The 21844-nt window shown below is 45.0% G+C and overlaps 1 pseudogene; it reads right to left on the bottom strand.

The window, feature by feature from the left end:
* Positions 1 to 683: 683 nt before the first annotated feature.
* Positions 684 to 16005, bottom strand: LOC139379159 (hyaluronidase PH-20-like; annotated as a pseudogene).
* Positions 16006 to 21844: the final 5839 nt, after the last annotated feature.

Here is a 21844-nt window from a genome sequence, read left to right as displayed (position 1 = left end):
GTCTACAGTAATCTACTTGAATGCTTAATAAGGCTTTGGGCTCTACCGTGGTCCTCCCCCCCTTCCCCTCGAGTTTCAAGAAGGGGTGAAGACGGTCTCCGAAAGCAAGACAGGAGTCATCCACACACACAAGGTTTATTATTGTTAGGGCAGGGTAAGGAAAACTTCATATTACACTTTTGCCCATTTACTTTCATTACAGTCATTCACAATGAGTGGAGAATAAACTATTAGCACTTCTGGTCAATGTCAATTAATAAAATATTTATAATAACAGGTCTAATAGGTGCCTGTCTTCACAACATCAACACCGTGAGGATCAGTAGTGCAATAGACAACCATATACACTCCAATGATATACAAATAACTACAGGAAAACTTGTCACAGGTAAACCATCTCTACTTGCAATCAACTCTTCTTTGTTCCTGTCACAGCATGTCAATGTCTTTAGGCTATTTCCTGCTGAATGGAATCAGTAGACGTATGGAGCTTCATCATTACTGCCGTGTGAACCTTATTAAGGCACAGAGAAAACAGTGACCTGAAACACCCAGGCTGTACAGTACTGCATGGCATACACTGTAGTTTGTCCTTATGTGCCATCAACATATCACCCGAAACCATCATCTGCATGAGCCGTTCAAGTACTTACCTGATTATTATTACAGTATTATTATGAAGGTCAAACCAGAGACTTGTGCCACCTTGTGTATGTCACACAGGACAGTCCAGTTGATCCATCCATCAGTGTTTGTGTTTTTTGTTTTTCAAGTTCTCTTTTAATGGTCGATTGTTCCATATCAGCGATCACTTTATTCAGTGTCTTAGTTTTGTCAGACAGACCCTGATGCTTCAGTCTAAACGCCAGTGCTTTAGACAGGTGTATGGGCAGCTTGGGGGAACATGTCCGTCCTGCATAGCATTGACAGGTGAACCTCCTGGAGAAGAGAGTCAGGTCAGCCAGACTGGGAGTCCCAGGGACCATGTACGTGCCCCTGGCCCGCAGGATACGGACGTTCCCTGAGGACAGGTGGAGGTAGTGGTCCGACTCGTAGTGCTTCCGTACGCAGCGCCCGTTCCCCTGGCACAGGAAGTTGCCGGTCGGCGGCCGTCTCGTTGTTGACGTAGGGGTTGAGCGTGGTGGTGAGGTACAAGGAAAGAGCTTCACAAGACGCCCGTGGAGAGGGAGAGGGAGAGAGAGAGAGAGAAAGTAGGAGGAAATGATAACACTTCATGTTTGTGTGTAGGGCTGAGATACGCCTGGTGAGCCTCACAGGATGCCTGGGGGAAGGGAGGGTGGAGGGAGGGAACAATACATCAAAGAAAGTTTGAGTGGATTCATATGTGCTGGAGTAGTATTCTATTTATGGTAATATTCTATTTATGGTAATATTCTATTCATGGTGAGAATACTTTTTTTTCTGCTTTTGAATAGTTTTGTTTCTTAAAACAATAATATGTGTCTCAAATGGCACCCTAAAAATGTCAGTGGTATTTTGCGTTCAGTGTGATTGGGGAGTATCACCTTGAGTGTGTATGTGTGTCAGAAGCCTTGTTTATACCTGGCTCTAGCATGCGGCCTTTGTTCTGATCTTGTCTACATTCTGATTTTGCCCACATTTTCAGAACTATGTGAGGCTTTGGTATTAACATGTATTAACATGTGACTCATATCCGTCCATTGTGTCCGCACTGTGAACAGATTTCCTGGTCCCTCCTGGTTTCCTGGTCCCTCCCTGTATGCATATTTATTTATTTTATTTTATTGATGCCATAAGTTAATGGTGCCACCTGTCAATGATTTTAGAAGGTAGGGTAAGGATGATTTAAACGGCTTCACTGTCCAGATCCATGTGCACTTGTAAGGAGGAGGTGAGAGCATTCGGAGTGTGGTGTCAGGAAAACAACCTCTCACACAACGTCAACAAAACACAAGAGATGATCGTGGACTTCAGGAAACAGCAGAGGGAGCACTCCCCCCTATCCACATCGATGGAACAGCAGTGGAGAAGCTGGACAGTTTTGAGTTCCTCGGCATACACATCACAGACAAACTGAAATGGTCCACCCACACAGACAGTGTGGTAAAGAAGGTGCAACTGCGCCTCTTCAACCTCAGGAGGATGAAGAAATTTGGCTTGTCCCCTAAAACCCTCACAAACTTTTAGAGATGCACAATTGAGAGCATCTTGTCAGGCTGTATCACTGCCTGGTACGGCAACTGAACCGTCCACAACCGCAAGGCTCTCCAGAGGGTGGTGCGGTCTGCACAACGCATCACAGGGGCAAACTACCTGCCCTCCAGGACACCTACAGCACCCGATGTCACCGGAAGGCCAATAAGATCATCAAGGACAACAACCACACGAGCCACTGCGTGTTCACCCCGCTACAATCAAGAAGGCGAGGTCAGTACATCAAAGCTGGGATCGAGAGACTGAAAAACAGCTTCTATCTCAAGGCCATCAGACTGTTAAACAGCCATCACTAACACAGAGGCTGCTGCCTACATACAGACTCAAAATCATTGGCCACTGTAATAAATGGATCACTAATCACATTAATAATGCCACTTTAAAAATGTTTACATATCTTGCATTACTCCTCATATGTATATACTGTATTCTATACCATCTATTGCATTTTGTCTATGCCGCTCGGTCATCACTCATCCATATGTACATATTCTCATTCCATCCCTTTACTTAGATTTGGGTGTATTAGGTAGTTGTTGTGGAATTGTTAGATATTACTGCACTGTTGGAACTAGAAGCCCAAGCATTTTGCTACACTCGCATTAACATCTGCTAACCATGTGTATGTGAATGGCTCCTGAGGCCTCCACAGCAGCACTCTCCCCGATGGTCCCAGATCGCCCTGGAGACCATCACACAGTTAACGCAGAGAAGGGTTATTATTATAGTGGTAGGGAGTGTGACAAAGGTAACTGAACCTCAGGACAACATTTCTCTAATCTCGGATCCCCACCATCACCCTGCTTCGTGTGTCTAGCGGGTAGGGGCTAGCTAGAGACTCATTTAGGATTGGTCAAAGGCCTTTGTAAGAAGCATATTTCTCACCTGGCTGAGGAAGCGTCTGTTCTGGTCGATGAAGACAGGTCGTGTTTCCACGTAGGGTGCGGTGAGGGGCATGGCGGGCAGGGCAGACACCCTCAGTGCCTCCTGGACTCAGTTCCTTACCATCAGGGTTGCGCTATGCCTGTCCCCTAGAGACACCTAAAAGAAGCACAACAACCCCATGGGAGTTAGTCTCTCTCACCTTACCTACAAACTAGGAAGCACTAGACTTTTAGTATAGCCTGCCAGGCTACACAGGAGATGGCAAAACCAAAACACATCTGGCTACCAGACTAGGGGTAGATGTTAGATTATGAATTAGTCATATCCTGCCCCACCCCACCCCCCAAAAAAACATCCTTTACCTGCAGGTATATAGATGGGTATAGTGCAGAACTAGCCTCCCACAGCCAGAGCAGCTCATCATTCTGCCCCATCACCTCCTTGGTACATCTCCCTGTGTATCCTGGCTCCATCCATCCATGGTTATAACAGTTGGGGAACAGGTAGAATCCACACTGGTAGTTGGGCCTGAGCCGGCTACCCAAGGACAGAGTCTCTGCCATGTAACTGCGGGTTTCTGCCTGGAACTGCTTCTTGGCTGTAGCCATGGCCCGCCATGCTGTGAGGGAGCGGTCCCTCTGGCGGGCATGGGTCACTAAAAGGGTTCTGTAGATCCACTTGGAGCCCCAGTTCCTGGCCCACAGGGGGCGCCAGTCCTCCCAATCGATCACAGCCAGGACACCGGCTGTCCTGGAGGGAGGTGGAGCAGTAAAGTTATACCCTTATTATGCACTGATCTAAGGTCAGTTATGTGTCCCCAAGTCTCCCTTAATGGTTAAGGTTAATGTTTGAACATGGTGGACTAAACATTGATTTGCAGTAGAGTAGCAGTTGTAGTTGCCCCATAGAGTTGACCTGATGGTTAATCATTAAGGTTAGGATTTTGGTGCTGATTTTAGATCAGTACTTGGAGGGGATATAGTAGTCAATGTCAGCGCGGGCTTTGGCCAAGCTGGCCCTAAGGTTTCCTCTCTGGGGGATGCCTCCGTAGAACTGCTGCCTGGAAGGCAGGTCCACGTGGGGGTAGAGGCCCAGTCGGTCAGTATAGAACAGAGACAGGAACTGACCTGGCACTTAAAAGCAGGGAGGAAGGAAACATAGTAACGTTCTCGCAATAAATCCCTGTTAGAACATTGAAGTATATGATTATTTTAGGGTCATTCATTTTCTAACATGTTACCATTTATCCAAGAGGAATATAGGTATTGTTTCTTACCTTGGCAGGTGTGGCCACACCTCTGTAGGGGGAGGTGTACAGGGAGATATTGTACCTGTTACACACTAGGTCTGGGATGTTCTGGGTCACTATGAAGGGCTCACAGTCAAACAGAGGGGAGCAGTGTGGTGGAGAGGATGGGGAGAGGTTTGGGGTGGACGAGGAGTGGAGGTTTTGGGTAAGGGAGGGTTGGTAGTTTTGGGGAGATGAGGGAGGGCGGTTTTGGGGAGACGAGGGTTGGAGTGTTTTGGAAGGGGACTGGTTGTGTCGTGGAGAAGGGAAGGGGATGTTTTGGGGAGACGAGCGCGGTAGGTTTTGGGTAGGGGAGGCGAGGTATTGGGGACAGGAGGAGGGAAGGTTTTGGGGAATGGAGGGGCAGTTGTGGAGAGGGGAAGGGTGGAGGTGATGTAAGAGAGAGGAGCAGGCGAGGAATGAGAGACAGGAGGGACAATGGTTTTGGGGAGACGCGGACGGGAAATTTGGGTGAAGGGACTGGTCATATAGAGAGGAGGAGGAAGGGAAGTTTTGGGGAGATGAGGGCGGGAGGGGTTTTGGGGGAGGCGTGTGGCATGGGGAAGTTGAAGGCGCAAAGTTTTGTATATGGTACAGTAGCATGGGAGGTTTTTGGAAGAGGAGGAACAGTGGTTTTGGAGAGGAGTGGGATGTTGATGTAGGGGAGAGGAGTGGAAAGGACTGAGAGAGAGGAAGGGTTAAGGTGGTAAAGGAAATTTGATTTTGGGGCTGGGAGAATGTGGATGTTTTGGGGAAGAGGGTGGGAGAGGAAGTGTGGCTTAGAGGAGAGGTGTTGATAAGTGTAAGAGAAGGGCTGGAGGTTGTTGGAGGTAGGAGGGTAGTGGAGCTGATGACACCCAGGAGAGAGAGGGTGAGGGCGGACAGCAACAGTACAATGCCCCTGCTTTTCTGGATGTACCAACCCATCCTTTCTCCTGGGGAGGAAAAACATTCAGCAAAGAGACAGACAACAAACTGTCAGTATGAAGTGTACTGCGTATAGAACATACAGTTTAAGTCGGAAGTTTACATACAACTTAGCCAAAGTTTTTCACAATTCCTGACATTCAATCCTAGTAAAAATTCCCCGTCTTAGGTCAGTTAGGATCACCACTTTATTTTCAGAATATGAAATGTCAGAATAATAGTAGAGAGAATGATTTATTTCAGCTTTTATTTATTTCATCACATTTTCAGTGGGTCAGAGGTTTACATACACTCAATAAGTATTTGGTAGCATTGCCTTTAAATTGTTTAACTTGGGTCAAACATTTCAGGTAGCCTTCCACAACTTTCCCACAATAAGTTGGGTGAATTTTGGCCCATTTCTCCTGACAGAGCTGGTGTAACTGAGTCAGGTTTGTAGGCCTCCTTGCTCACATACGCTTTTTCAGGTCAGCCCACTAATGTTCTATAGGATTCAGGTCAGGGCTTTGTGATGGCCGCTCCAATACCTTGACTTTGTTGTCCTTAAGCCATTTTGCCACAACTTTGGAAGTATTCTTTGGGGTCATTGTTCATTTGGAAGACCCGTTTGCGACCAAGCTTTAACTTCCTGACTGATGTCTTGAGATGTTGCTTCAATATATCCACGTAATTCTCTTTCCTCATGATGCCATCTATTTTGTGAAGTGCACCAGTCCCTCCTGCAGCAAAACACCCCCACAGCATGATGCTGCCACCCCCGTGCTTCATGGTTGGGATGGTGTTCTTCAGCTTGCAATCCTCCCCCTTTTTCCTCCAAACATAACAATGGTCATTATGGCCAAACAGTTCTATTTTTGTTTCAGCAGACCAGAGGACATTTCTCCAAAAAGTATGATCTTTGTCCCCATGTGCAGTTACAAACCATACAGTGCCTTGCGAAAGTATTCGGCCCCCTTGAACTTTGCGACCTTTTGCCACATTTCAGGCTTCAAACATAAAGATATAAAACTGTATTTTTTGTGAAGAATCAACAACAAGTGGGACACAATCATGAAGTGGAACGACATTTATTGGATATTTCAAACTTTTTTAACAAATCAAAAACTGAAAAATTGGGCGTGCAAAATTATTCAGCCCCCTTAAGTTAATACTTTGTAGCGCCACCTTTTGCTGCGATTACAGCTGTAAGTCGCTTGGGGTATGTCTCTATCAGTTTTGCACATCGAGAGACTGACATTTTTTTCCATTCCTCCTTGCAAAACAGCTCGAGCTCAGTGAGGTTGGATGGAGAGCATTTGTGAACAGCAGTTTTCAGTTCTTTCCACAGATTCTCGATTGGATTCAGGTCTGGACTTTGACTTGGCCATTCTAACACCTGGATATGTTTATTTTTTAACCATTCCATTGTAGATTTTGCTTTATGTTTTGGATCATTGTCTTGTTGGAAGACAAATCTCCGTCCCAGTCTCAGGTCTTTTGCAGACTCCATCAGGTTTTCTTCCAGAATGGTCCTGTATTTGGCTCCATCCATCTTCCCATCAATTTTAACCATCTTCCCTGTCCCTGCTGAAGAAAATCAGGCCCAAACCATGATGCTGCCACCACCATGTTTGACAGTGGGCATGGTGTGTTCAGGGTGATGAGCTGTGTTGCTTTTACGCCAAACATAACGTTTTGCATTGTTGCCAAAAAGTTCAATTTTGGTTTCATCTGACCAGAGCACCTTCTTCCACATGTTTGGTGTGTCTCCCAGGTGGCTTGTGGCAAACTTTAAACGACACTTTTTATGGATATCTTTAAGAAATGGCTTTCTTCTTGCCACTCTTCCATAAAGGTCAGATTTGTGCAATATACAACTGATTGTTGTCCTATGGACAGAGTCTCCCACCTCAGCTGTAGATCTCTGCAGTTCATCCAGAGTGATCATGGGCCTCTTGGCTGCATCTCTGATCAGTCTTCTCCTTGTATGAGCTGAAAGTTTAGAGGGACGGCCAGGTCTTGGTAGATTTGCAGTGGTCTGATACTCATCCCATTTCAATATTATCGCTTGCACAGTGCTCCTTGGGATGTTTAAAGCTTGGGAAATCTTTTTGTTTCCAAATCCGGCTTTAAACTTCTTCACAACAGTATCTCGGACCTGCCTGGTGTGTTCCTTGTTCTTCATGATGCTCTCTGCGCTTTTAACGGACCTCTGAGACTATCACAGTGCAGGTGCATTTATACGGAGACTTGATTACACACAGGTGGATTGTATTTATCATCATTAGTCATTTAGGTCAACATTGGATCATTCAGAGATCCTCACTGAACTTCTGGAGAGAGTTTGCTGCACTGAAAGTAAAGGGGCTGAATAATTTTGCACGCCCAATTTTTCAGTTTTTGATTTGTTAAAAAAGTTTGAAATATCCAATAAATGTCATTCCACTTCATGATTGTGTCCCACTTGTTGTTGATTCTTCACAAAAAAATACAGTTTTATATCTTTATGTTTGAAGCCTGAAATGTGGCAAAAGGTCGCAAAGTTCAAGGGGGCCGAATACTTTCGCAAGGCACTGTATTTCCTACACAGACCAACCAGAGAGAGGAGAAAGCTGGGCCGAGCTGTGCATAAGGAAGCACCCACCACTGCATGTTTGTCTATCGAGAATAACTTGTTATGGTCTGCACCAGCCAAGTTGGTCTTGGAGCAAGAGAGGATGAGACACCTGGGTGTGAGGTTGTGGAGCGTGTACTGTTTTTTCCTCTGTAATGTAGCAAGCAGACTGGGACCGGGGGCAGGCTCTTGGCCCGGAGTAAGTACGGATCAGTTAAAGGATGGGCTGGGGCAGCATATGGGGCTAGGGCTAGGTTAGGCTGGGGTATGGGGGTTCGGCAGGGGATGGGGATTGTGATCGATGAAGAGATTGGTAAGGGGAATCTGATTTGATTGCCTTTACACTGCGCTGAATCAAAGCCACCGTAACATAGAGGTGTCACATGTCACAGTCAACCACACAGGGGTTCCGGTTATGAAACTGGGCTGGTTATCCAAGCAGTGTAGCTGTGTAGGACTCTAAATCAATGAGACTTCCTGAACCTGACAGTCTGAGGAAGAGCTTAAAACAATTGTAATATTCTATTATCTGGTTCAGAGCACATTGTTTCGGTCATCTCCAGTATGCAGCTCGATGGGAACACTGGTTGTCTGTGCAGCGCTCCGCTCTGGCCAGACTAGTTGTCTATGCAGACCATCTCTCACCTCCGTGACAGGAGAGAGGACTATTACGTAATAGATCCTACACTGAATGTTGCTTAGAGACTCACAAGCAGCAACACCACTGTAGTCCGGGGTGTCAAACGTGTTTGTGGAAACAGACATGTTTTTCCTCCTAGGCCTCCAACACAACAATGGGATTCAGACACTGATGAATACATACTTCTTTCAGGCATGGAAAGGGCAAGCTAGGAGAGGGTGGGAGGAATTGTAAGGTCTCTCTGCAGTTTACGGTACATTATTGTGAGGTTAAATATAAGGCAGACATACAGGCTGGAGAGTTCACATAGAGCTGAGAAACCATAATAAACCATAAATCATCAGACCAAATAGCCAGGGCTTGAATGCAGAGTCTTGAATGTAGTGTAAGTATTTAATTTAGTTAGTACAATATGAAATTATAGTAAAACAACATTTTGAAGGGCTGTTATTTATGAATCGTGATAGACTAAATTCCTATGAATCCATTGAGGACATAGCACTGGCAGCACACCTCATGTTCTCTCTTTTCACAAGATGAACTATGTGACCTCTGACCTGGTAATACTGGCTTAAATGGGATTACAGTCATGGTGCTGGGGTGTGGACGGTGGTGATGGTGATGGGGGAGGACACAGGCCAGGACCACAGGCACAGGGTGCTGATGGGGTAGGGGAGGTGGGGAGGTCAGAAATACAATTACATTGTATGATGTTAAAGAGCACATGTGCCGAACCCATTCCACGGAGGGCTGAGTATCTGCAGGTTTTCACTCCTCCCTTGTGCTTGATTGATGAATTAAGGTCAGTAATTAGTAAAGAACTCACCTCACCTGGTTGTCTGGGTCTTAATTGACAAGACAAAATCAAAAACCCACAGACACTAGGACTTCCATGGAATGATTGTTGCACATGTAGTACATTGTTGAGATTGTCTTTTGAGAAGACAAAGTCTGAGAGAATTTGCACAAGTGACATTCCAGTACATTTTCAAATCCAACCACAAGATGGTGCTACTGATATTAAATATGAATAGGGTTTTTTAATAACTAGGCAAGTCAGTTGAGAACAAATTCTTCTTATTTACAATGACAGCATAGAAACAGTGGGTAAACTGCCTTGTTCAGGGGCAGAACAACAGATTTTTGCCTTGTCAGTTAAGGGATTCAATCTAGCAACCTTTCGGTTACTGGCCCAACTCTCTAACCACTAGGTTATCTGCCGCCTATTGGCTAAATTGTCCAATATCGTTGTCCCAAGACAATTTCCATCTTAATCCTTCCGCCGTAATGGAGAGAGGTGAAATGTTAGTCTTGATTCAAACAAATCCAGAGTCCAGAGTTTGATTCAAGTTGAAAAATAAGAATCCATTTATTTGTCGTTTTTCTTGTTACGAAAATGTTATGAAAAATCGAACAAAACTAATTTGTTAAATTCAAACCAAACAAACAAACAAGCAACATGCATGGTTTGGTATGGTCAAAAGACTGTGTGCTGCCAATCCAGTCACTCCGAAGACGTGGATGTCGATTTAAGGCAGCCCTCCGCACCTCTCTGATTCAGAGGGGCTGGGCTAAATGTGGAAGACACGTTTCAGTTGAATGCATTCAGTTGTACAACTGACTCCTAGGCCTTGGAGCCTGTAGACATTTTAACGGTGTTCCCCTTCAGTAGAGGGGGGGGGGGGGTGTGCACACACTTGAAGATTAGTGCCAATCACACATAAAAATATACAATATAAACCAAGGATGAGAACCTGTCAGCTCGCCCCTTTGGTAGGCCCTCAGATCCATTTCCAAAACGTACTGTTTCGAGTTAGAATAGTAGAATACACAAGGTGCCATTTTGAAATGTGTTTGTGCATCGGCAGTTTTTCTCTTGTTATGTCAGTCACTGTCAGTCATTCAATTAGCCCATGTCAGCTAACATTTTTTAGACTGGTAGTCTAGCCAGCTATATAAACTTGTAGTAATCATGGTCTAATTAAAGACTGGGGGACTCCATTGATTTTGTTAGTCACTCTCACTCAGATATCATATTAAAAACGGCAAACATTTCTCTCCACCCAATGGCAGAATGTGTAGAATTGCAGGAAAATAGTTATAAAATTGTAAAATGGAACCAAATCATTCTTGTGCCCCCAATAAGGCTCGTGCTGGCTCTGACTGCATGTAGAACCGTGAGCCACTGCAGCCCCTCAGGGTGAGTTCAGATTTTTTTTGTGTGGACCCCACCTCCATCAGAGTTGCCCAAGCTCTAACAAGCCCTGGCAAGCTCTGACAAGCTCTGACAAGGGTGGAATCTTGTTCTTGTTTTATTCTTTCCATTGCAATGATATTTTCACAGGTTCATCTTTCAGCCTTTTCCTGTAGATGTCCCTTTTATACCTGTTAGTATTACTTTTTTTTTGGGGGGGGGGAGTTTTATGACCCCTTTTTCCAATTGGTAGTTAGCCTTCTCCTATTGCTGCGACTCCCGTACCCACTCAGGAGGGACAAAGGTCGAGAGCCATGCGTCTTCCCGAAACACGACCCTGCCACACTGGTGCCAGCCGCACCAATGTATCCTGAGGACAAAACCATACAACTGGCAAGCGTGTCAGCGTGTGTGTGCCCGGCCCGCCACAGGAGTCGCTAGAGAGAGATGGGACAAGGACATCCCAGGCCTGCCAAACCCTCCCTTAACCCAGACGACGCTGGGCCAATTGTGCGTCGCCTCATGGAATCGAACCCAGATCTGTAGTGACGCCTGAAGCTCTGCAGTGCCTTAGACCACTACGCCACTCTGGAGTCCTTTTAGTGTTACCTTGTGCTGTTGAATGAGTGAATGAGTGGAAAAGGGAAAAAATAAGGGATATATTGCATGATCTTTACTTCTGTCTAGTATATACTGCCCTCTTGTGGTACAGTTATATTTCCTATCTCTGATCGCTCTGCATCTCTCTATCTCCCCGTCCCTCTGATCTCCCCCCCCCCCTCCCCGCCTCTTTATTCATTAAGTTACATAATCTATTATTTATGTTCTGTGAGCATTTGAGGAACTGACCGGGTTACTGCATTTACTTCCCATCTCTCTTTTTGTGAGGAGAGCACTGGTACGGCAAGGGGAGTGTGTGTTTCAAGTTTTTTCACTAGTCCTATATATGGGATACACATGGAAAACACCGCCCAACACAATGCTTACTTGCAGGTTCCTTATTGACAATGCAACGACAATAACAAATAATAAAATAAAGATTACGAACTAAGTAAATGATGCCGTAGAATATAATAAACATTTTATCATACATATAATACAGGAAGGCACAATTTATAGTACAATATGTGTTTTGCGGATGGGGACATTGGCGGGCAAGTGTTTAAATTGTACAGCGTTTAGCAAATATTATGAAAGAGTCTGGTAGCAGCAGTTATGGTGTGTGTGTGTGTGTGTGTGTGTGTGTGTGTGTGTGTGCGTGCGTGTAAGGGTTGAGTAGTGGGAACCGGGTTACAGAGATTTCCCAAACCCTTTTCCCAGGTCATTCCTCCCGTGCTGCAGACAGCTGTATAGGTCCCCTAATACAGGAGTAGTAAAGACCCAGTGCACTACTCTTATTAAAATATATTTGTTTTATTTTTTGGGGGGGGGGGGGGTGCTGCAGCAGCACCCTCATTACCCCTCCTGTCCACAAATCCTCCCCTCCTCCTGTCCCCAAAAGCTTCTAACTTATAGCTTCTGTCTTTTGCACAATTTTCACCTGCACTCCCCTGAACTCTCTTCCTAAAAAAACGCTCTTTAGCTCTTGGAGTCACTTTTTTAGCTCTTGGAGTCAATTTTGCATGACAAACCAGGTGTTATATGTTTTCCTGTTCTTAAACTGAGTCTCCATCCAAATTGCACCTGCTTCGAGCACTTCGTCGTGGATGCACTGCCCCCCCCCCCCCCGTCTCCCCGTCTCCCCGTCCCCCTCTCCCGCCGAGTCTGACTCGCTAGTAGGCCTACTAGCTAGTGGAGGTGCCAATGAACTGGCGATTTGAATTATATTTTGTTGTATTAATACTATTTAATCTCTCCTCGTCGGACTAATATTATTCTGTTGGTGCCGTGGGTACCTTTGCCACTGTTCCACCCCTTGTGTGTTGCGCTGTCATGGTGTTTTACTGCTAGCTAAGGCATCACCATCAGGAGCAATTTGCCCCTCACTCCTCTCTTCCGGCACTGTCTGTCCTTTGGATCATTTTGGGTTCGATTCACCATCTTTCTCTGAATTTTTGGACTTGAAATTACCTCATCAAACTTTCTCGCTTTTTCTTACATACTGAACAACAATATAGAGGTAAAATGCAACAATTTCAAAGATTTTACTGAGTTACTGTTTATATAAGGAAATCAGTCAATTGAAATAAATTCATTAGGCCCTAATCTATGGATTTCACACATGCATCTGTTAGTCACAGATACCTTAAAAGAAAAGGTAGGAGCGTGGATGAGAAAACCAGTCAGTATCTGGTGTTACCAACACTTGCCTCATGCAGCGAGACACATCTCATTCGCATAGAGTTGATCAGGCTGTTGATTGTGGCCTGTGGAATGTTGTCCCGCTCCTTTTCAATGGCTGTGCGAAGCCCACAGGACGCTATACATATTGTAAATTGTAAAGTATTTTGTCGGTAATGTATTTTTCGTTACGTGTCGGACCCCAGTAAGACTAGCTGTTGCCTTTGGCGTCGGCTAATGGGGATCCTAATTAATGAAATCAAAAATCTGCCTAGTACTTTTGAAACCGGTATTCACCCATGAAGAGCACACTTCTCCAGCGTGCCAGTGGCAATTGAAGGTGAGTATTTTCCCACTGAAGTTGCAACACCGAACTGCAGTCAGGGCTTAGACCCTGGTGAGGACGACGAGCACGCAGATGAGCTTCCCTGAGACGGTTTCTGACAGTTTGTGCCAAAATTCTTTGGTTGTACAAAACCACAGCTTCCGGGTCGCTGGTCTCAGACCATCCCGCAGGTGAAGAAGTTGGATGTGGAGGACCTAAGCTGGCCGTGGTTACACGTGGTCGGTCTGCAGTTGTTAGGCAGGTTGGATGTACTGCCAAATTCTCTAAGCCAACGTTGGAGGCGGTTTATGGTAGAGAAATAGCATTCTCTGGCACCAGCTCCAGTGGACATTCCTGCAGTCAGCATGCCAATTGCACGCTCCCTCAAAATTTGAGACATCTGTGGCATTGTGTTGTATGACAACAATGCACATTTTAGAGTGGCCTTTTAGTGTCCCCGGCACAAGGTGCACCTGTGTAATAATCATGCTGTTGAATCAGCTTCTTGAAATGCCACACCTGTCAGGTGGATGGATTATCTTGGCAAAGGAGAAATGCTAACTAAAAGGGATGTAAACTAATTTGTGCACAAATTTGAGGGAAATAAGCTTTTTGTGCATATGGAACATTTTTGGGATCTTTTATTTCAGCTCATGAAACATGGGACCAACCCTTTACATGTTGCATTTATATTTTTGATCAGTATACATTTTTTATTTGGCTGTCCCAGGTTTCAAATTCAGTTGTGAGCTTTGGTGTCGCGCTTGGAGGGAACAATAGTGTTGAATGTTGAACTGTAGTCAATGAATAGCATTCTCACATACAGTGGGGAGAACAAGTATTTGATACACTGCCGATTTTGCAGGTATTCCTACTTACAAAGCATGTAGAGGTCTGTAATTTTTATCATAGGTATTTTAAAGTAATTAATTAGCATTTTATTGCATGACTTAAGTATTTGATCACCTACCAACCAGTAAGAATTCCGGCTCTCATAGACCTGTCAGTTTTTCTATAAGAAGCCCTCCTGTTCTCCACTCATTACCTGTATTAACTGCACCTGTTTGAACTCGTTACCTGTATAAAAGACACCTGTCCACACACTCAATCAAACAAACTCCAACCTCTCCACAATGGCCAAGACCAGAGAGCTGTGGAAGGACATCAGGGATAAAATTGCAGACCTGCACAAGGCTGGGATGGGCTACAGGACAATAGGCAAACAGGTGGTGAGAAGGCAACAACTGTTGGGGCAATTATTAGAAAATGGAAGAAGTTCAAGATGACGGTGAATCACCCTCGGTCTGGGGCTCCATGCAAGATCTCACCTCGTGGGGCATCAATGATCATGAGGAAGGTGAGGGATTAGGCCAGAACTACACGGCAGGACCTGGTCAATGACCTGAAGAGAGCTGGGACCACAGTCTCAAAGAAAACCATTAGTAACACACTACGCCGTCATGGATTAAAATCCTGCAGCGCGCACAACGTCCCCCTGCTCAAGCCAGCGCCTGTCCAGGCCCGTCTGAAGTTTGCCAATGACCATCTGGATGATCCAGAGGAGAAATGGGAGAAGGTCGTGTGGTCTGATGAGACAAAAATAGAGCTTTTTGGTCTAAACTCCACTCGCCGTGTTTGGAGGAAAAAGAAGGATGAGTACAACCCCAAGAGCACCATCCCAACCGTGAAGCATGGAGGTGGAAACATCATTCTTTGGGGATGCTTTTCTGCAAAGGGGACAGGACGACTGCACCGTATTGAGGGGAGGATGGATGGCTCCATGTATCGCGAGATCTTGGCCAACAACCTCCTTCCCTCAGTAAGAGCATTGAAGATGGGTCGTGGCTGGTTCTTCCAGCATGACAACGACCCAAAACACACAGCCAGGGCAACTAAGGAGTGGCTCCGTAAGAAGCATCTCAAGGTGCTGGAGTGGCATAGCCTGTCTCCAGACCTGAACCTAATAGAAAATCTTTGGAGGGAGCTGAAAGTCCTTATTGCCCAGCAACAGACCCGACACCTGGAGTGGGCCAAAATCCCTGCTGCAGTGTGTGCAAACCTGGTCAAGAACTACAGGAAACGTATGATCTCTGTAATTGCAAGCAAAGGTTTCTGTACCAAATATTAAGTTATGCTTTTCTGATGTATCAAATACTTATGTCATGCAATAAAATGCTAATTAATTACTTAAAAATCATACAATGTGATTTTCTGGATTTTTGTTTTAGATTCCGTCTCTCACAGTTGGAGTGTACCTATGATAAAAAATTACAGACCTCTGCATGCTTTGCAAGTAGGAAACACTGCAGATTTTGCAGGTTATCAAATACTTGTTCTCCCCACTGTAGGTGTTTGTCTTGTCCAGATGTGTGAGTGTTGTGTGAATAGTGATGGAAATGCAATCTTCCGTGGATCTGTTGGAGCGGTAGGCAAATTGGAGTGGGTCCAGTGTGCCTGGCATGCTGGCCTTGATGTGGCCCATGACCAGCCTCTCCAAGTGCTTCCTGATGACCGGTGTGAGTGCGTCGGAGCGATAGTCATTTGGGCATGTCACCTTGTTTTTCTTGGGCACTGGGACGATGTGTGTGTTTGTGTGAGACCAGGGTTTGTATTGTAGCTGGGTCTGCTGGGGCTGCTTTCTCTCTGTGGGAGTTTTCTGTAACTCTTCTTGGGACATTAATCGGGAATGAACCTTGGGAAAAAAATGCCAGTACAGGGACAAATTGGAGTCGGAATTAAACGGCTCAGACATGAGACGTATGTGGAAGGGACTCCAGACAATCCCGGATAATAAAGGGAAAGCCAGCTACATCGCGGACAACATTTCCTCGTTCCAGGACAAGCTAAACACCTTCTTCGACCTGCTTCGAGGAAAACAACATCGAGCCACCAACGCGGGCCCCTTGCGCTCACAAGGACTGTGTGCTCTCGTTCTCCGTGTCCGATCTAAGTAAGTCATTGATGCGTGTTAACCCTTACGAGGCTGATGGCCCAGACATCATCCCAAGCCGCGTCCTCAGAGCATGTGCAAACCAGCTGGCTGGAGTGTTTACGGAAATATCAAATCTGTCAGTCTGTCTCCCAGTCTGTTGTCCCCACTTGCTTCAAGATGTCCACAATTGCTCCAGTACCCAAGAAAGCGAAGGTAACTGAACGAACTAAATTGCCCCGTAGCACTCACCTCTGTCATCAAGAAGTGCTTAGAGAGGGTAGTTCACCTCCACCTTACCCGACAACCTGGACCCACTACAATTCGCACACCACCCCAACAGATCCACATATGATGCAATCACCATTGCACTGCACACTGCCCTATCCCACCTGGACAAGAGAAATACCTATGTAAGAATGCTGTTAATCGACTACCGCTCAGCCTTCAACACCATAGTGCCCTCCAAGCTCATCACTAAGCTCAGGGCCCTGTGTCTGAACCCCTCCCTATGCAACGGGGTCCTGGGCTTCCTGACAGGCCAATCCCAATTAGTGAAGGTAGGCAACAACACCCCAGCCACGCTGATCAAAACCTCAGCCACACTGATCCCCACAGAAGGGCGTGCTCAGCCCCCTCCTGTATTCCCTGTTCACCCATGACTGCATGGCCAAGCACATCTCCAACTCAATCATCAGGTTTGCTGATGACACAACAGCAGTAAGCCTGATTACCAACAATGACAAGCCCTGGCAGAGTGGTATTAGGAAATGAACCTCTCCTTTAATGTCAGCAAAACAATGGAGCTGATCGTGGACTGTCGGAGACAGCAGAGGGAACACACCCCCAATCCATATCGATGGAGCTGCAGTGGAGAGGGTCAACGGCTGTTCTTCTGTGATCACATCACTGACAACCTGAAATTGGGGCACACTGCCTGCCCTCCAAGACATCTAACAGCACGTGGTGTCACAGGAAGGCTAAGAATATAATCAAGAACCCCAACCACCCGAGTCACGGCCTGTTCACCCCGCCACCATCGATATAGAACAGAGGTTTCAAAGTCATTCCATGGAGGGCATAGTGTCTGCGGGTTGTTGGTTTTTACTTTCAGTTAAGAACTAGACAACTAGGTGAGGGGAGTTCTTTACTAACTGGTGACCTTAATTCATCAATCAAGTACAAGGGAGGAACGAAAACCCGCAGACACTCGACCATCCATGGAACGAGTTTGACACATACAGTATTATGATCTAGAAGGAGCAGACATTACAGCTGGATCAAAGCTGAGACTGAGAGACTGATAAACAGCTTCTATCTCCAGGCCATCAGACTGTTAAACAGTCACCACTAGCCGGTCTCCACCCCGATACTCTACCTTAAAGCGAGACTGCTTTTCCCTATCTACATAGTCGGTCACTTTAATAATGTTTACAGATCATTTTACCGATTTTATATGTATATACCTCATTCTATTCATGGCTCATCCTATATAACTACTGCAGTAAAGAACTTTTCTATTCATATACTGTCTATACTGTCTGTACACACCATTATACAGTGCATTCGGAAAGTATTCAGACCTCTTCACTTTTTACACATTTTGTTACGTTACAGCCTTATTCTAAAGTGGATTAAATTAACAATTTTCCTCATCAATCTACACACAACACCCCATAATGACAAAGTGAAAACAGCATTTTAGAAATGTTTGCAAATATATATTTAAAAAACTGATACCTCATTTAGATAAGTATTCAGACCCACCATTCAGACCCCATAGTCCACCTATGACTCAGCTCAGGTGCATCCTGTTTCCATTGATCATCTTGAGATGTTACCAAAAAACGTCTTTAGCACTGAAGGTCCCCAAGAACACAGTTGCCTCCATCATTCTTAAATGGAAGAAGTTTAGAACCACCAAGATACTTCAAAGTAGCCACCCTTTGCCATGATGACAGCTTTGCACTCTCTTGGCATTCTCTCAACCAACTTCTTGAGGTTGTCACCTGGAATGTATTTTAATTAACAGGTGTGCCTTCTTAAAAGTTAATTTATCGAATTTCTGTCCTTCTTAATGCGTTTGAGCCAATCATTAAGCGCTATGATGATACTAGCTTTCATGAGGACCGCCACAGGAAAGGAAGACCCAGAGTTACCTCTGCTGTAGAGGATAAGTTCATTAGCGTTAACTGCACATCAGATTGCAGCCCAAGTAAATGCTTCACAGAGCTCAAGTAACAAACACATCTCAACATCAACTGTTCAGAAGAGACTGCGTGAATCAAGCCTTCATGGTCGAATTGGTGCAAAGAAACCACTACTAAAGGGTACGAATAATAAGAAGAGACTTGCTTGGCCCAAGAAACACGAGCAATGGACATTAGAATCTGTCCTTTGGTCTGACGAGTTCAAATTTGAGATTTCTGATTCTAACCGCCGTGTTTTTATGAGACGCAGAGTAGGTGAACGAATGATCTCTGCATGTGTGGTTCCCACCGTGAAGCATGGAGCAGGAGGGGGTGTGATGTTATGGGGGTGCTTTGCTGGGGACACGGTCTGTGATTTATTTAGAAGTCAAGGCACACTTAACTAGCATGGCTACCACATTATTCTGCAGTGAGACACCATCCCATCTACTTTGAGCTTAGTGGGACTCTCATTTGTTTTTCAATAGGACAATGACCCAACACACGTCCAGGCTGTGTAAGGGCTATTTGACCAAGAAGGAGAGTGATGGTGTGCTTCCTCAGATGATCTGGCCTCCACATTCACCCAACCTCAACCCAATTGAGATGGTTTGGGATGAGTTGGACCGCAGACTGAAGGAAATGCAGCCAACAAGTGCTCAGCATATGTGGGAACTCTTTCAAGACTGTTTGAAAAGCATTCCTCATGATGCTGGTTGAGAGAATGCCAGGAATGTGCAAAGCTGTCATCAAGGCAAATGGTGGCTACTTTGAAGAACATTGTAACGGTCGTCGCAGGTGGAAGAAGGAGAGGACCAAGGTGTAGCATGGTAAGTGTTCATGTTGTAAATTTAATCAAAACTGAACACTAAACAAAATAACAATGAGGACTAACGAGAACGAAACAGTTCTGTCAGGTGATAAACAGAAAACAACTAACCACAACTCAAGGGCGAAACCAGGCTGCCTAAGTACCAGGCTGCCTAAGTATGAGACAACGATTGACAGCTGCCTCTGATTGGGATCCATACCAGGCCAAACACATAGAAATACAAACATAGAATAAAACATCACACCCTGACCAAACTAAAAATAGAAACATACAAAGCAATCTACGGTCAGGGCGTGACAAAAATATACATTTTGATTTGTTTAACACTTTTTTGGTTACTACATGATTCCATATGTGTTATGTCATAGTTTTTGATGACTTCACTATTATTTTACAATGTAGAAAATAGTCAAAGTAAAGAAAACCCCTTGAATTAGTAGGGGTGTCCAAACTTTTGACTAGTACTGTATGTAAATGTGATATTTCAGTTTGTTTAATACATTAGCAAAATGTTCTAAAAACCTGTTTTTGCTTTGTCATTATGGGATATTGTGTGCAGATTGATGAGGGAAAAAAATGATTCAATCAATTTTAGAATAAGGCTGTAACATCACAAAGTGGAAAAAGTCAAGTGGTCTGAATACTTTCCAAATCCACTGTATACTCTGAGTATACAAAACATGAATAACACCTGCTCTTTCCTTGACATAGATTGGCCAGGTGAAAGTTATGATCCGTTATTGATTTTACTTGTTAAATCCACTTCGGTGTAAATGAAGGGAAGAAGACAGGCTAGAAGGATTCGTAAGCAATCAATTGAGACATTGATTGTGTATGTGTGCCAGTCAGAGGGTGAATGGGCAAGCAAAAAAAAAAAGTTAAGTGCCTTTGAACAAGGTATGGTAGTAGGGGCCAGGTGCACCGGTTTGTGTCAAGATCTGCAACGCTGCTGGGTTTTTTACACTCAACAGTTTCCCATGTGTATCAAGAATGGTTCACCATCTAAAGGACATCCAGCCAACTTGACTGCAACGGCTCTCGTTGGTAGAAGGAGACCAAGGCGCAGCGTGGTAGGCGTACATCGTATCCTTATTGATGACACCAAACAAAATACACCAGTCAAAAACCGAAAGCGCACAGTTCTGTCAGGCTACAGAAACTCAACAGAAAACAAGATCCCACAACCTAATGGTGGGAAAAAGGGTTGCCTAAGTATGAGCCCCAATCAGAGACAACGATAGACAGTTGCCTCTGATTGGGAACCACACTCGGCCAAAAACAAAGAAACAGAAAACATAGAATTTTCCACCCGAGTCACACCCTGACCTAACCAAACATAGAGGATAATAAGGATCTCTAAGGTCAAGGCGTGACATTGACAAAACTACGGGAAGCATTGGAGTCAACATTGGCCAGCATCCCTGTGGAATTCTTTCGACACCTTGTGGAGTCCATGCCCCGATGATTGATGCTGTTCTGAGGGCAAAAGGGGTGGGTGCAGCTCAATGTTAGAAAGGTGTTCCCCTAATGTTTGGTATAGTCAGTATTCAGACCACTTGACTTTTTCCACATTTTGTTACATTACAACCTTAATTGTAAAACTGATTTAAATAGTTTTTTTTCTTCTCGTAATCGATCTAGACACAATACCTCATAATGACAAAGCAAAAACAGGTTTAGATTTTTGTTAATAATTTACACAAGTATTCAGACCCTTTACTCAGTACTTTGTTGACACACCTTCGGCAGCGATTACAGCATCAATTCTTCTTGGGTATGACGCTACAAGCCTGGCACACCTGTATTTGGGAGGTTTCTCCCATTCTTCTCTGCAGATCCTCTCAATCTCTGTCAGGTTGGATGGGGAACGTTGCTGCACAGCTATTATCAGGTCTCTCCAGAGATGCTTGATCGTGTTTAAGTCCAGACTCACTTGAGAACATCCAGAGACTTGTACCAAAGCCACCCCTGCATTGCCTTGGCTGTGTGCTTAGGGTCATTGTCCTGTTGGAAGGTGAACCTTCATTCCAGTCTGAGGTCCTGAGTGCTCTGGAGCATGTTTTTCATCAAGGATCTTTCTGTACTTTGCTAAGTTCATCTTTGCCCCGATCCTGACTAGTCTCCCAGTCCCTGCCACTGAAAAGTATCGACACAGCATTATGCTGCCACCACCATGCTTCACCGTAGGGATGGTGCCAGGTTTCCTCCAGATGTGACACTTGGCATTCAGGCCAAAGAGTTCAATCTTGGTTTCATCAGACCAGAGAATCTTGTTTCTCATGGTCTGAGAGTTATTTAGGTGCCTTTTGGCAAACTCCAAGAGAGCTGTCATGTGCCTTTTACTGAGGAGTGGCTTCCTCTGGCCATTACCATAAAGGCCTGATTGGTGGAGTGCTGCAGAGTTGGTTGTCCTTCTGGAAAGTTCTCCCATCTCCACAGAGGAACTTTAGAGCTCTGTCAGAGTGATCATCAGGTTCTTGGTCACCTCCCTGACCAAGGCCCTTCTCCCCTGATTGCTCAGTTTTGGTAGGTGGCCAGCTCTAGGAAGAGTCTTGGTGGTTCCAAA

The sequence above is a fragment of the Oncorhynchus clarkii genome, chromosome 21 (genome assembly GCF_045791955.1).
Source record: "Oncorhynchus clarkii lewisi isolate Uvic-CL-2024 chromosome 21, UVic_Ocla_1.0, whole genome shotgun sequence".
NCBI lineage: Eukaryota > Metazoa > Chordata > Actinopteri > Salmoniformes > Salmonidae > Oncorhynchus > Oncorhynchus clarkii.
The sequence above is the reverse complement of the archived record's forward strand: the minus strand, read 5'-3'. Positions and strand labels throughout refer to the sequence as shown.